This window comes from Dipteris shenzhenensis, chromosome 31, assembly GCF_047967505.1.
Source record: "Dipteris shenzhenensis isolate YYH24624 ecotype China chromosome 31, Dip_SZ_1.0, whole genome shotgun sequence".
NCBI classification, from domain to species: Eukaryota; Viridiplantae; Streptophyta; class Polypodiopsida; order Gleicheniales; family Dipteridaceae; genus Dipteris; species Dipteris shenzhenensis.
In genome coordinates, this window is record NC_141626.1 from 6,307,336 (window position 1) to 6,323,163 (window position 15,828).

Here is a 15,828-nt window from a genome sequence, read left to right on the forward strand (position 1 = left end):
GCGAATGAACGTGTGCTAGGGATGCCGAAATGGTGTGCAATGGGCTGGAAAAATACCTCGTAACGTGGTGTTTCTGTGTGTGAAATCTAGGTTCAAACGGGGTTCAATTTGGGTCCCAAACGGATGAGTTTCGAGGGGTTAAAGGAGGGGTAAATTTGGCGTTTTGGGGGGTCCTAATGGTGGTGTAAATGGACTTTAAGTCCAACCGAGGGGTTGAAACCAAGTGACTCTAGTTAGACTAACTAACCGAGGTCCTCCCAGTTACTATAACTGGGAGGTTAACTAACTGTAGTTAGGTACTAACTGAAGAGTTAGTCTAACCTAACTGAGGGTTAACTAAACTAACCTAACCTCAGTTACTACTAACCAAACCTACGTAGCTAATCTAACTGAGGTTAACTAACTAACCTAGGGTTAACTAACCTAACCTAACTGTAGGTAGTACTAACCTAACTATGGTTAAACTAACCCTAGAGTTAAATTTAGGTTAGGTTTAGTTTGGTTAGGTGTAGTTAATTTTTTTTTTTTTGTTTGTTTGGTTAGGTGGGGGGCTGCCCGGCGGTGGCGCCCGGAGGGGGGGGGTTGACACGGCATGGGAGGGCGAGGGTGGCGTGCGGGGGGGGGCGGGGGAGGGCGAGGGGGTTGCACAGGGTGGTGTGAGGGGGGTCCGAGGGGGGTGGCGGGGGAGGGCGAGGGGGTAATGGCGGGGGGTGGCGTAGGGGGGGGGAAGGGTGCGTGCGAGGGGGGTGCGGGGGAGTGGCGAGGGGGGGGGAGGGTGCGTGCGAGGGGGGTGCGGGGGAGTGGCGCAGGGGGGGAGGGGCGTGCGAGGGGGATGCGGGGGAGTGGCGCAGGGGGGGCGTGCGAGGGGGATGGCGGGGGAGGGCGGGGGGTGTGAGGGGAGGGGCGTGGGAGGGCGGGGGTGGCGCGGGCGGGGGGAGCTGGGCTGCGGGCGGGGGCGCTGGGCTGCACGCGGGGACGGCGCGAGGTGCGCCGCCGCGGGGTGGCCGGGGGATGGCCGCGGGGGCGGAAGGGGCGGGCGCCGCCACTGGCAGCTCCGCTGCTGGCGCGGGCGGGCATCGCCGGCCCGGGTGGGGTGGGCGGGGGCGGCGGCGGCATCTCTGCGGAGTGCCGCCGCGGGAGCGGGGGGTGGGTGGGGTGGGGTGGGAGGGATGGGGGGGTTGAGCGGGGTAAGGGGGGAAGGGAGAGAGGGGGTGGGGGAGAGAATGAGAGGGAGTGAGAGAGGGGGTGGGGGAGAGAGCGAGGGGGAGAGAGGAGAGAGGGAGTGAGAGAGGAGAGAGGGAGTGAGAGAGGGGATGGGAGAGAGAACGAGGGGGAGAGAGGAGAGAGAAAGGTGAGAGAGGGGGATGGGGGAGGGGGAGGGGGAGATGAAGGGGGAGGGGGAGGGGAAGGGGGAAGAGGAGGAGGGGGGAGGGGGAGGTGGAGGGGGAGGGGGAGAGGGGGAGAGGGTGGTGGAGATGGAGGGGGAGGGGGGAGGGGGAGGTGGAGGGGGGAGGTGGTGGTGGAGATGAAGGGGGAGGGGGGAGGGGAGGTGGAGATGGAGGGGGAGGGGGAAGAGGGTGGTGGAGATGGAGGGGGAGGGGGGAGGGGGAGGTGGAGGGGGAGGTGGTGGTGGAGATGAAGGGGGAGGGGGGAGATGGTGGTGGAGATGGAGGGGGAGGGGGGAGGGGGAGGTGGAGGGGGGAGGTGGTGGTGGAGATGAAGGGGGAGGGGGGAGGGGGAGGTGGAGATGGAGGGGGAAGGAGGAAGAAAGAGGGAAAAAACTTGAAAGACTGAAATCGAAAATCAGGGAGAGGTGATCACCTGAACGCTCTCCAAGTCTTTGTCGATGTAACGGGATTGTTGCGGAACAATGGACGGTGGGTGGAAGGCTAGGTCATCGCTGCGAGAAGGGCTCGATGTCACTTACATGGCGAGGATAGGAGTAAGGGGGTGGTCGATGGAGAGGGAGGAGTGTCTTGCGTGGGGCTCGGAAGGAGGAAGAGAATGGAGGCAAAAAGTGAAAGATGAATAATGAGGGGGGGTGGAGTATGTTTTTATAGGTTTGGATTTTAGGTTTAGGGTTTAACCCTAAACTCTTCCCGAGCCATAACTCTTTATGGAGAGCTCAGTTTGCCTTTCTGTAAAAAGGTAAAATGATCGAAATTGAAAGCTCTACGCAACTGTGTCCACTACCTAGCCTAATTGTAGATCATGTGGCTTCTATTTAAGAAATTAAGAAAATTTCTTAAGGTAGTAACCCAAAGTGGATGTTTGGGGTTGATATGTTTGGCTAGATTTGGAAAAAAAAAAATTTTTACTCTCCTTGCCCTTGAGTGCTATGTGCGTGAAAGTTTGAAGTAGTGACTTGTTTTACACCTACCTACGCATGTTTACTCGCTACTTGAGACGCTAGTCTCCCCGGCAACGGCGCCAAATGTTGGCTCTTTCCTACTGCTTTCGTAGGAAGAGCTGGGTATTCTATGTTGCAGGGTTCCGGGGCTTTTTGTCACCTACAGATATATTGGGATTGTCGTTGTAGTATATGTGTAGCTTAGGACCTCGAGTCGTGTTCCGGTGAGAGACGTAGGCTTAAGTGTGGTAAGCAAACAAAGTGCAAGCATGTGTAAAAGGCACGTAAACCATCGTAGTTGAGGTAATGAAGGCTTTCGCCTTCATTGGGGGTTGTAGGGTTTAGGAGGAGTTTAAGGGTTCAGAAGGAGGTTCCAGGGTTTAGAAAGAGTTCAAGGGTTCAGAATGAGAATCCAGGGTTTAGAAAGAGTTCAAGGTTAGAAAGAGTTCCAGGGTTTAGAAAGAGGTTCCAAGGTTTAGAAGGAGTCCAGGGTTAGAAGGAGGATCCAGGGTTCAGAGTAGAGTACATGGTGGAGAACTCGTCTCCCTCGTAGATCATGGAGTTTAAGGGTTTAGGAAAGCATAGGAGTGGGAGAGGAAGAAGGTGTAAGAGCATGGGTGAAGGAAGAGAGAGAGGAGGAAGGAGAAGGAGGGAAGAGGAGGAGGGAGGAGGAGGAGGAGGGAGGAGGAGGAGGAGGAGGAGGAGGGAGGAGGAGGAGAAGGAGGAAGGAGAAGGAGGGAGGAGGAGAGGGAGAGGGTGGGTTGCAGGGTTGGAGGAGAGGGGAGAAGGGTTGCAAGGTTAGGACATGCTTTTGGACGTGCAGTGCAAGGAAGCATGGACACTTGAGACAAATGCTTGGAATACCAATGTAGACTCAACACAATGCCCCAAGAGTGTGGGCTTCATTCCATTATGGGGTATTTATACAAGTTGGAGAGCTTCTCTCTCTGCATGTAACACAAAGTCGTATCACAAAGTTGTAACACAAAGTTGTATCACAAAGTTGTAACACAAAGTTGTGTCACAAAGTAGCTTCTCTCTCTGCATGTAACACAAAGTCGTATCACAAAGTTGTAACACAAAGTTGTATCACAAAGTTGTAACACAAAGTTGTGTCACAAAGTCGTAACACATTCTCTCTCTTCATGTAGAAGATGTAACACAAAGTTGTTACACAAAGTTGTTACACAAAGTTGTAACACAAAGTCGTAACATAAACTTGTAACACAAACTTGCAACACAAAGTTGTTACACAAAGTCGTAACATAAAGTTGTGTCTAGAAGTTGTAACACAAAGTTGTAACACCTTCTCTTTCTTCATAAGTTCATGTTGGCACAGAGTCAACAGATATAAAAAGATTTATGACTGTGGTCACTTTGTGGGTGATTGCCCGGTGAGTTGTGGGATTGAATGCTTTATGAATCTGAATGCTTTGTCAGCTTGAGCTCAGTTGGTAGGAGCTTGTGTTGGGCTGTGTGGTCCAGTGGGTTTTTGTTTGAGATTGTCTGGCTTCCAAAGAAAATGTGGCTAGAGTGTGAGTTGTATTAGAAGGTGTGTAGAGAGAAGGATGTTGAATGGATGCCTTTTGCCTTGTGATTGTGCTGTTCCATTGCTTTAAACGTGGATGAGGGTGGTTGTGAAGGCAAATTAGGCTCTACTGCTTTTGTCCATCCACGTTTTGGTGCCTCCACCGAGGACTATGCACTTCAGTTTACAAGTGTGAAGCTGTGCAGTCAGTTGTAGTGTTGAAGAGCTGAGAGAGATGGCGGAGGACTTTCCAGAGTTTTGGGGGATGCCATATGAGAATGCAGTGAGATTCCTAGAAAAGATGGAGTTTACAGCACTTATGAAGAATAGGGCAACCCCTGAGGTTTTGTTTTAGATCATGAATTACTGCTTGCAGGGAGATGCAAAAGCATGGTTGCAGACTCAAGTTGGTACCTTCAGGACTGCTCATCCTCAGCAACAAAATCCAGAGTATACAGTGGTGAGAGCAACTTTTCTTGCACGGTTCGCACAATCCAGGAGCCCTAATGAAGTATGGAAGGAGTTGTGCAAAATTCAGCAAAAGGATAGTTAGGATGTGGATCAGTATCTGATAGAGTTTGGTAGACTATGGAGTCTATGGTGTGAGGCTTTGATTCCTGAAGTACCCCTGCAAATGATAAAGAGAGACTGGTTTGTGGTTGGTCTGGATCCTACCCTCCATCTGAAGGTGGAGCTGAAGAATATTGATAGTTTTGAGGATGCAGTCAGAGTGGCCAGGGAGAAGGAATCGAAAGTCAAGAGATTGAGGCATCTTGGCATGCAAGAGGAGCCTAAAACCCTGGTCAGCAAGCCAAAAATGATCAAGGCATATGTAGAGAGAGAGTCGGTGTCTGTTCCTCTGCAGGATGATTCCCTGAGAAAGGATTTGCATGAAGCTGTGGAGCTAATGAAAACACTCAGTCTGGATGGAGACTGCAGGAAGAAGCAGAGGTCAAAATAACAAGAGAGAAGCTATGGATGGAGGAGAAGGAAGTTCAGCTAGTGCAAGGAGAGTACCAGGTTATGTGATGAGCTGTAGGCTGGAATTGGAAGAGGAACCTGAGGAGACAATCATAGATGAAGAGAGATTTTTTGAGTGAGACAGAGGAAGAGAGCATCTCATCAGAGGAAGAGAGTCAGTTGTCTTCACTGTTGAAGGAACCGGATGCATATAGAGTTGATGATGTAGGGGAGCTGGAAATCATTACACTTATGAATGGAGGCTTGTCAGTTGCTATGGAGGAGGGTGTTGCTCAACCAGTTCTGTGTGAGGTGGCAGAGGAGACCCCGAGAGAAGGGGTTGCTGCCACAGATGGAAGAAAGGTTGAGAGCCCATTAAAGGCAGCTAAGGATAAGTCTGTGTGTGTAGATGATGATCATGCTCTAGTGTTATGTGATGATGTGCCTAGGATGGCTGAATGCAATCAGTTTGTGGTTGACACTGTGATTGTGCATACCGAAGAAGCTGAGATTTCAGGTTCAGCAAGTGAGGAAGAAAGAGGAGAAACTAGCAATGAAGATGAGAGCTCAATTATGTGTGATAGTGATGAAGTTGATGTGGTTATTACTGATAAAGTAAAAGACCTGCAGTTAAAACACTTAGTTTGGGTGGGACCAGCAAGTGTTGATTGTGTGCATGTGGACTGTGATGAGTATGATGAGGTTAGGATTTAGTGTTTACAGGATGATGGTGATTCAGATGATGAGCTGGATTGTGTTCTTGATGATGCACTGGATGATATGTTAGCATTGACCTCTTCGAAAGAGAATGAAAACATCAGTATGCATGTTGAGCTGGATGGCAGTGATAGTGTGGTTGATGATCAGCTAGATGCTTTACTTGATGATACCCTTGTGGATTTTGCAAGTGTGGTTGGCAATAACAAGAAAGAGTGTGCTGATATGTTTGAGCATTCTACAGGTGGGAAGGATGTCATTTTGCTCCTGGGTGATCTTGATAATTCATGTGATGGGTTAAGTTTTGCAGCTTTCAAGGTTGAGGCAATAGGGTATGCTGAGAAGTCCCTAATCACAGATTATGAGCTGGTTGTGCTCGTGAGATTTATGTGTGAGGTAGTGACCTCAAAAGATGTGGCTCATGTGAAGCTGAGCAAGACTCATGATACAAGTGTGATGGCTAATAGCTAGTGGAGTTATGTGATATCTTGGCAGGATAAGATATGGGATCCTGGAGGCTTAGTGAAGATGTGGGTATATGGAAGGAGCTAGTGGCTATATCAATTTGTTGTATTGTTGGTTCCTTTTGATCCAGGGGGATGGTGGATTATGCATATCTGGCAGTGGAGGGTTCAAAGTTATCCCTTTGATCCGAGAGGAGAACAGCAGAGGCATAGAGTACAAGCTTGCTTTGTTTTTGATCCAGGTGGTTTGCTAATGTTTTTCTTTAGGTGTTGGACATGAATGTCACAGCAGAAGAGAATGGGTTGCTAGAGATGTGGATAAAAATGAAAAAATGTTTTTCACTTGTTGCATGTTGATGGGTGAGTGTATAGCTATGTACATAGCTAGTTGGTGGTGGCTTTGAGTTATGGACACCCTGATGACGGACTCCACATTGATGTATCTATTTTCTTGAGATGGAAGCCACTTCTACAAGGACTTCTGGGAGATGATGAAAAGTTATGTGGGTAGATCAGGCACTCCAGAGCATTTGGTGTGGGAGGACATGTCTTTGATTGTTGTCCGGAGCTATGTTTGTCTTACCATGATTGCTCCTGATTGGTAAGTCATGTGAGCAATTATATCATGGGTTGTGAGCTTCATGGATGCATGATTATATGTGGCAATCAAGTAATAAAAATTTGCTTGAAGGTTATGTGCATTAGTGGTGTCTAAGGTTGAAGGATTTGGAGAGTGGTAAAAAGGCAGCACGAGGTGGCTAACTATGATGACGTGGCTATAATCAAAGGGGTCCATGCATGCTACGTAAACGAGGAAAGAGGAGCTTTTGGATGAAAGACGAAGTCATGTACATGGAGAGGCAGCTTGCAGGAGGATTCCAAAAGGAGTACGTGGGCACTCGGGAGCATGGACACATGAACAGAGGAACTCAAATGGGAGCAGATGCAGAAAGAGGAGGGGGGAGTCACAACAGAGGGAGGGAGACTCCTGGAGGATAGAAGCATCGCCATTACATGAGCAGGAGAGCCAGGGAGGAGAGAGCTCTAGAAGGAAGACAATAGCTTCTTGTGAAGAGAGGGCATGTGCCCCATGGTGAGTAGGAGAGGCTCGTAGTGGAGACGAGGAGAACCGTAAGCTTGAAGGTGCCCTTGTGGAGGATCACAATATGCTGACGGAGGAGGATGAGTGCACGAACTGGGTTGGAAGAACGATGCAGAGAGAGATCAAAGAGCTTCTCGCAAAGGAGGCGCATGTGGGGAGCGAAAGATAGGGGCTAGGAGGATCTCTGAAGTAGAGGGAGTTCACAGGAGGGAAGGGCTGCTGGAGAAGTCGACTGTGGCTAGTGTGGGGAGCTTCTAGATTCGGTGTGTGCTTCATGAGCAGGGGAGAAGCCACGAGATAGTATGATCGCGTGAAGGCTCACAGTAGACGCACGACAAGCAGATACAGTCCCTCATACATGCATATGGTCTATCATTTGATAGTGAGAGGTCCATGCAAAATTGACAAACAGGTTTGGCCTATTTTATGTACAAGAGAAGCCGGAGGAAGGTCGTTGAAACAAGCCTAGAAAGGCAAACAGTTTGACATTACGTTGAATGCGCACAACTATAAGTTGCAGGTGGATCTCACGAAGACTTCTGGGAGACTGAGAATAAGTTATGCATATGCGATCTAGGAGATCATGGAAACAAGATTGTGGAGGCTAGCGGATGGAGGAGCACTCAATCATCATTTGATTTGTTGGTACGGGCTCTGATTGAGCAACGCATGCAAATTTTGGGTGGCCAAGTGCAAAGCACAGCTCGTGGATGATAGTAGAAGCTCGAGGAGGAATTTGTGGCTACAATAGTAACTAAACTATAGCGAGGCCTATCTGCATGGTCTTGGGTGGTGGAATAGCAACTGCAGGTGGAAAACAAATACGAGGGAGACAAAGAAAGCAAGGAACTTCTGGAGGAGAAGGGAGATTACAGTGCTTGGATGATCATGTGAAAGAGATGGCATCATTTTTAGTGCTTGATTGATGACTTTGAGAAAGATATAAAAAGATTTATGACTGTGGTCACTTTGTGGGTGATTGCCCGGTGAGTTGTGGGATTGAATGCTTTATGAATCTGAATGCCTTGTGAGCTTGAGCTCAGTTGGTAGGAGCTTTTGTTGGGCTGTGTGGTCCAGTGCATTTTTGTTTGAGGTTGTCTGGCTTCCGGAGAAAATGTGGCTAGAGTGTGAGTTGTATCAGAAGGTGTGTAGAGAGAAGGATGTTGAATGGATGCCTTTTTCCTTGTGATTGTGTTGTTCCGTTGCTTTAAACGTGGATGAGGGTGGCTGTGAAGGCGGATTAGGCTCTACTGCTTTTGTCCATCCAACGGCATGTGCAACAATGGTTAATTCTTTATCATATGTACAATAATTACATTCCATTGGTTTTAATTTTTGGCTCTGATATGCTATAGAATGTCCATCTTGCATAAGTATGGCTCCAATTCCATATCCACTAGCATTGGTTACAACTGTAATAAAGAACGGTCTAGAGTGAAAACGTCTTTCAAAGATGCAAAACATTTGTCTTGATGCTCGGTCCATAAGAAATGTTTAGCTTTTCTAAGAAGGTCTGTCAATGGATGTGCAATGAATGCAAAACTCTTGACAGACTTCCTATAAAAGCAACATAATCCCAAGAATGATATTAATTCGTGTATATCTTGGGGTTTAGGCCATGTGACTATACATTCGATCTTCTTTGGGTCTACCTAAATCCCATCAAAGCAGATACTATGTGACCCAAATACTCTATCTGATCTTGAAAGAAACTACTATTTCCACAATTTATGTACAATTGATTTTCCTTCAAGAGTGAAAAGACTAACTTTAGATGTTCCTTATGCTCCTCAATGTCTTTGCTAAACACTAGAATATCGTCAAAAAATACTACTACACAATCTTGGTGTTTAAGAAAGATTTGATTCATCATTCTATTGAAAGTATTTGGAGCATCAATTAATCTAAAAGGCATAACCAGGAATTCATAATGCCCCATTTGAGTTCAAAAGGCAGTCTTGGAGATATCCTCCTCTACCATGCGAACTTGATTGATAACTAGATTTAAGATCGATCTTAATAAAGACCTTGGCCCCTTTCAATTTGTCTAAAAGGTCATCAATCCTAGGGATTGGGTATTTGTTCTTCACTATGATTTTTGTTTAGTGCATGATAGTCTGTGCATATTCGATAAGTTCCATTTTTATTTTTGACCAATAAAACAGGTGCCCCATAAGGAGAACTAATGGATCGTATCGATCCTCTCTATATTAATTCCTCCACTTGCTTTTGAATTTCCTTTTGTTTTAATCTATTGACTCTATAAGGTGCCTTGCAAGGTGGAGTAGACTTAATATTTGGCTGAGTAGCCATTAAAGTCAAATATGTTTTATCACAATCTATCTCAATATTATACTAATGTCTCCATGGCATTCCTACGATGATATCAACTCCTTGTAGGAGTGCTACTAGGAAGTCTCATCTATCTTTGTAAGGTCTAATTGAAATCTCTAGGTCCTTGACTTCTCTAGTACAATTATACTTCATCTTTGTGAAAGCAGCTTTAACTTTATAATGAGATGGGGATGAGTCTAGGTTTAGCTTTGCTAAAGCTCTTTTTGACATGAAGTCATGTTGCTCAAAGAGAGATAGAGAGCAACGGAGCACAAAACATATGAATGAATGTGAGAGGGTGAAAGTTTCATGTGATGGAGGTTTTACAAAGGGTGATGCTCTACTGAGGCAAGATGTAATTTGACTTGCTAGCATGCACACACACAAGAGAAAGAGTGAATCTAAAAGATTAGACAACAATGAAACAATGAGAGAGTTCAAGATAGGTATGAAAGATTGGACAATGATGAGAGAAAGAGAGAGAGAGAGAGAGAGAGAGAGAGAGAGAGAGAGAGAGAGGACAACGATGAAACAACGAGAGAGTTCAAGATAGGTATGAAAGATTGGACAATGATGAAAAAGAGACAATGATGAGAGAGAGAGAGAGAGAGAGAGAGAGAGAGAGAGAGAGAGAGAGAGAGAGAGAGAGAGAGAGAGAGAGAGAGAGAGAGAGAGGACAATAAATGAATAGCAAGCATGATAGAAACAAAGAGAGGGAAAAGAGAGCAAGAAAGAGAGAATACAAACCTGATGATTGAGCCTTGAAGGAACAAATTACAATCAATTATAGTGTACTATAGCCTATCAAGAAAAGATTCAAAAAAACCTACATTGTGGCAATGATGATCTTTGCATCCCTGCTCCTTCCCAATGTTGCCACAAACTACCCATCCTGCTTCACAACATCATTTGTGATCTTTTCGGTAGCTGATTTTCATAAATTTTGCAACAACCATATGCAAGAGGATAGTTTTCGTTAGAAGTCTTGGTGCATACTATTTTGGGGAGGGGTGGTGTCATCATCGAATAGGTTTGAATATGGAGTGGATGGTTTATTAAGGGTGTATTTGTGTTGTCATGCAAATCCTGGGGGAGTGCACTACTTAGAAACCCTATGTATCAAGTGCGTTCAAGGGGTATTAAAAAAAACCCTCAACTAAAATTCCCCCCCAATAAAAACACCCCTCTTTACTTATGAACTAAGTTATTTTTTTCAAAAGTTGAATTAAAAAACCTCTCCTGTTATTGTAAACCTCTTAAAATTTTCCATAAAGTTAAATTAAAATACCCCTCCTTTTGAATGCACGTGGTACATTGAAATTTTATGAGGTGAACCCCCCGAGTGCAAATCCAAAGGGTTGAAGCGGGAGTGGAATGTGTCCTTTGATCTTCCATCTATTGGAATGAGGAGTCATCCTACACTTACCGACTCTCTCATCTAACAACCCTTTCTCCAAAAATCCTTCTTCCTCACATGTGGTAGCTCTTCTCTTCCAAGCAAGCCACCTATCCTTGCTTTTTCTTTCTTTGTCCCTAGGTAATAGATAGAATATATGTTAGTCATATAGATGATGTATAACTTATACATTGTTAATATCAAGGGTAACCCCTAGGATACCTTAGGGCAAGCGATCACAACTTGAAACCCCACTAACAATCAAGTGGCATTGACATGTGTTACCTTGGTGGAGGAAATGATGGGCACCTCACATGCCATGTGCATTGCCATGATAGAGGAATCTAATTTTGTAAACCTTCTTGAGTTCATAAAGCCTTTTTCTTGCATCCTCACTTGGAAGATATGAAAAGCTTTCCCTTTATTGAAAGAAAGATTATGTTCTTGGATTGTAAACTGGTAAGCTTCGCCATATGGTTGCCTAGTTTTGTAAGTCTAACTCTATTTTGAAGAAAAGAATGGACTTTTTTAAGCAGATAACTATTTACTCTAGTTTTGTATGTCTTCTTTACTCTATTTTATGTTTTTGTATTGCTATGCATTAGCATGGAAATGTGTTTTTTGTTCTCAGAGCATGAATGCTATCCTTATTTGGATATAGAAATGCAAGCTGTTAATATGATCTTGAGTGCAAGAACTCGAGGTAGGGAATTTAGTTGGCTCATATTTTTAGTGCAAAATACTTACTACTCAAGTAAGAATGTGTCTATTTCTTGAGCTTGGAGCCATTGTAGCTCAGTTGTATTATGTAGGATGTTGGTAGCTTCTTATGCACATGGGTAAAAGCATGCTATGTAGTATGTACTATTGGCAAAAATGTACTCCTGCATATTAGTACTATTTCAAAAGAACTCAAGTTGATGAATACACACATTATCATGCACACACACAAGACAAACTTAAGATACGTTCAAAAGCTAAATCTTTTAGAATCATTACATGTTCTGGTCTGGCTTTCATTTTTGGGCACACGTAGGTTAAGGATATTGTCAACCACCTCATTCTCAATGCGACCACTAGCCACCTCATTCTCATTTTGACCTACAACCACCTCATTCTCACTATGACCTCCTCATTGGTTCAAGATTTTTTCAAGCATCTCAGTACATCGGCCAGTTGCTTGAATTGTTGAAGGTTTCATTTCTTCATACAAAGAAGAAGTGCATCTGGGCTAAAGAGCACACATCGACCGAAGGATTCTAAACCAAAAGGTAACTATTTGAGTCTATGTGTGTGTGTGTGTGTGTGTGTGTGTGTGTGACTCTCTCTCTCTCTCTCTCTCTCTCTCTCTCTCTCTCTCTCCTCTTCTTCTTTCTTGAGTTTTTCCTTTGCATATGATTGAACCGTGATGCTATTGTAAATAGAAGCAAACATGTCTCCAAAGAAAAAACTTGAGGTCACTAGGAAACCAAATTCAATTATGAGTCATGAAAAATAACAACGCCGTCATGAGTTGTCGTTTGCAACATGTTATCTAGATTTTTTGCTACTCCTAAATTTTGCAACATGAAAAATGACAATAAGTCAACGAGTTGTCGTTTTCAACATGTTATCTAGATTTTTTGCTACTCCTAAAATTTAATCAATTTTACAATCTTTTGGTGACATTAAAGAGACTAATTTGATAACTTTTGCAAACTAAGTACACTTTTGACTTTTTTTTTAAATGTACATATTGCTAGTTTAAAGGTGGGATTTTTTTCCTTCCATGTCAAACAAAAATAAATAAAAAACCAAGTCAATGACAAGGTACAATATTTTAAGAGCTACTAGTAATTAATGCATGACTATGTAATGTATAACTTTATCCTTTACTTAGAACTACAAAAATATACTTTATTTTCTATGATAAATTAGGGAATTTCATCTCAATCATTGTAGTTCATCCCAATATTTGAATTAGAGCATTATTTATATGTTAAGATAAATAAGTTTGTGGAATCCATGCTCATAAAAGAGGCTTATTGAAACTCAAAATGTCTCTAGAATTAGATAAGAACTAAAGTATCTAAAAGCTCAAAGTGTAGAGAAGAAAGTAATACACTCTATTGCCATTTGGACCAAATGGTTCAATTTTGACCTAATAGTTAATGTTTAAATGGTGGTAAGTTTTGGGATTTATCAATTTACTTTATCAATCTAAGCGGCCATCAAAAAAGCATAGCTTGTAGTTTGTAAGTAAATTCCAAGTCATGAAAAAACAACAATTGTTGTTTGAAAATAATGATGTGAACTTGGCTTCTGGAATCCTAAATTTCATGTTGACTGATTGATTATTTTGTTGATGGAGTGAACTTTTCATTCAAAAAAAGGTGGAAAGGAAGTGGTGGAAAATGAGTGAAATCTCACTTTCATTAATGGAACTTTTGGTGCCAAAATATCCCGCCGATGCAAAAACATTTTGTCAAAAAATTCCACCAACAGAAAAATTTCCATTTGATGAAAAGTTTCCATCAATGGAAATTATTTCTGTCATCAAAATCGAGATTCCAAATTCCAAAATCCACTTGGATTCTAGAAACCCAAATTTTATATTCCCATCGATGAAATTTTTTGACGAAATGTTTTTCCATCGGTGGGAAATTTTGCCACCAAAAGTTCCATTGGATGAAAGTGAAATTTCACTCATTTTGGACCACTTCCTTTTCCCCATTTTTTGGATGGAAATTTCACTCTGTCGATGAAAATATCAATCCATCACAAATTTTAGCATTCCAAAATCCAAGTTCACATCACAATGGCTTGATTTGAAACAAAATAAATTGATAAACTTAAAATCCTGACAATTAGATCAAAATTAAACTATTTGGTCCAAATAATATAATATGATAAATGTCTTTAGTTAATATCTAAAAACATCTTTACATTCAACAAACCTCTTCTATGGTAATGAACTCCATATAACTACCTATGTTAATATTGAGATATTCTTAAATGCAAGCATTGGATTAGCATTGTATAAAAAGAAAGAAATTTTTAAAGACAATGCATTCCTATAGGTTTATGGATAGCACATTACATACATCACGAAGTTTGGAAAGATATATTGGTACAAGATTTGAGGGCAACATTGTTGGAAGTAAATTGTATAAAACTCTTTTAACAAAATTTCTCGAGGGAAAGATGATTCAAAGATGCTTGAAAAGGAGAAAAATAAAAGAAAAGTGGAATTCATCAATGTGTTGAAAGGTTTAAATTGCAGGATGTAGAAATTCTTGTGTATGGATTTTAGTTTAAAAAAATTGGACAATTAAGAGCCGAAAAACAATTGATATTTTAAAGCAAAATGATGAATAGAAGAGTTTCTCCTCCTTTGTATTTTGTCATGTTTTCCAAATTATAGGTTAGAACACTTTTTCCAATTAATAATATTGGGTGTTATTAGGTTTTAGAGTAAGATGTAAGTAATGTTTTTTCCATAAAAGTGAAAAAGATGTTTGACATAAAATTGTGTATTTTGTCTCCATAGTTTGGAAAAGTGTACTTTTTTTTTCAAAAAAGGAGTAATGTTATCATTTGCATCTATGACTCCATGTTTTTCTCCTTCGAGCCCAAATGGTGGAAATTTCCAAAAGAAGGAAATAAGGTGCTACAAGTGCAACAAGGTGGGACATATAGCAATTGAATGTCTAGAGAGAAAAGAAGACTCCAATGACAAAAGTACATATGATCGAGAACAAAGTAGCCAAGCAAGAGGGAGACACAACACCAAACCACTCCAAAGGTGGAGGTAAGTATAGCTATCATTCTCTTTTGAGAATGAAAGGTTTTATTAATGGTAAAGAGGTCATTATTCTACATGATGAAGCACCTGTGAACTAGGCATCAAAATCGACGGAAGCCGGAGGGCTTAACCATGTTCATAGGCTGAACAAAGTAGTCAAAACACTTTTAAATTGAATGATGGAAATGGTGAACTCAAAAGGATGAAGCTGAAGCCTCAAGCTCATGAAAAAACTTCTTGCAAGTGAAGTAGAGATCCATATAGTGGCTCTTTTAGGAGTGCCACTCGTAGCATATATGACAATAATCAATTTTAGAGCACCTAACAAGAATCCAAGTTTGTTCAAGAGTTGGAAGGTTACGCCCTCCAAAAATATAAAGAGTTCGAAGGTTACACACTTCGAGCGATTTGCCCTTCTTTCTTTGTTCATGCAATATTTGGATTGTCTACTATTGTTTTTCTATATTAAGCAATGATTTGTGAGATGTTGCTGGGCAAAAAGTCACTAGGAATGGCATGTTTCCTAAAACATGGAACCCAACAAGGGTTGTCCACTAGCAAGCCCCATTGTTAGTAGAAATAGGTGGCCTATTATAGTTTATAGTGTCATTGCTAAATAGTCTCAGCTTATATTATTTGATTTAACTATCATTCAATTGACATAAAGCCACAACATTGTGTGGGTTCACTACTAGCATTTTCACAATTGAGTGACAACATATCCTTAAAATTGATATGCAATAATTACAATCTTGTTTTGATGCTTTTATCTCTGTTTTTGTAATCCTTAGTTCCATGTCTCCTAAATGCTTACCTCCATGCTAAGAACGTATCTTAGGACCTCTTTGCTATTGTTTTAACACTTATTCTTACCCTAATAGAGGCCCTTACTCTAACACCACCTAACCGTAGTATCATGTCTTCTCTACGTTGAAAGAGTAAAAAAGAATCACAAATGGAGTGAATTATAATAATGCTCACAACAAATCATGGTATCTAATGTATGAGAGGTATTGTGTTTTCCTAAATGATACCTTGAGGTGAAATACAACTAGCTACACATGAAAGGGATGGTCCTTTTTTGCCTCCACTCAATCACATCTATGAACTTTTATCCACTACTACCATTTGGTCAAGTTAGGTAGGATGGTGCTCCCCAAGATGGCTTGATCTCAAATTAGCATATTACAATG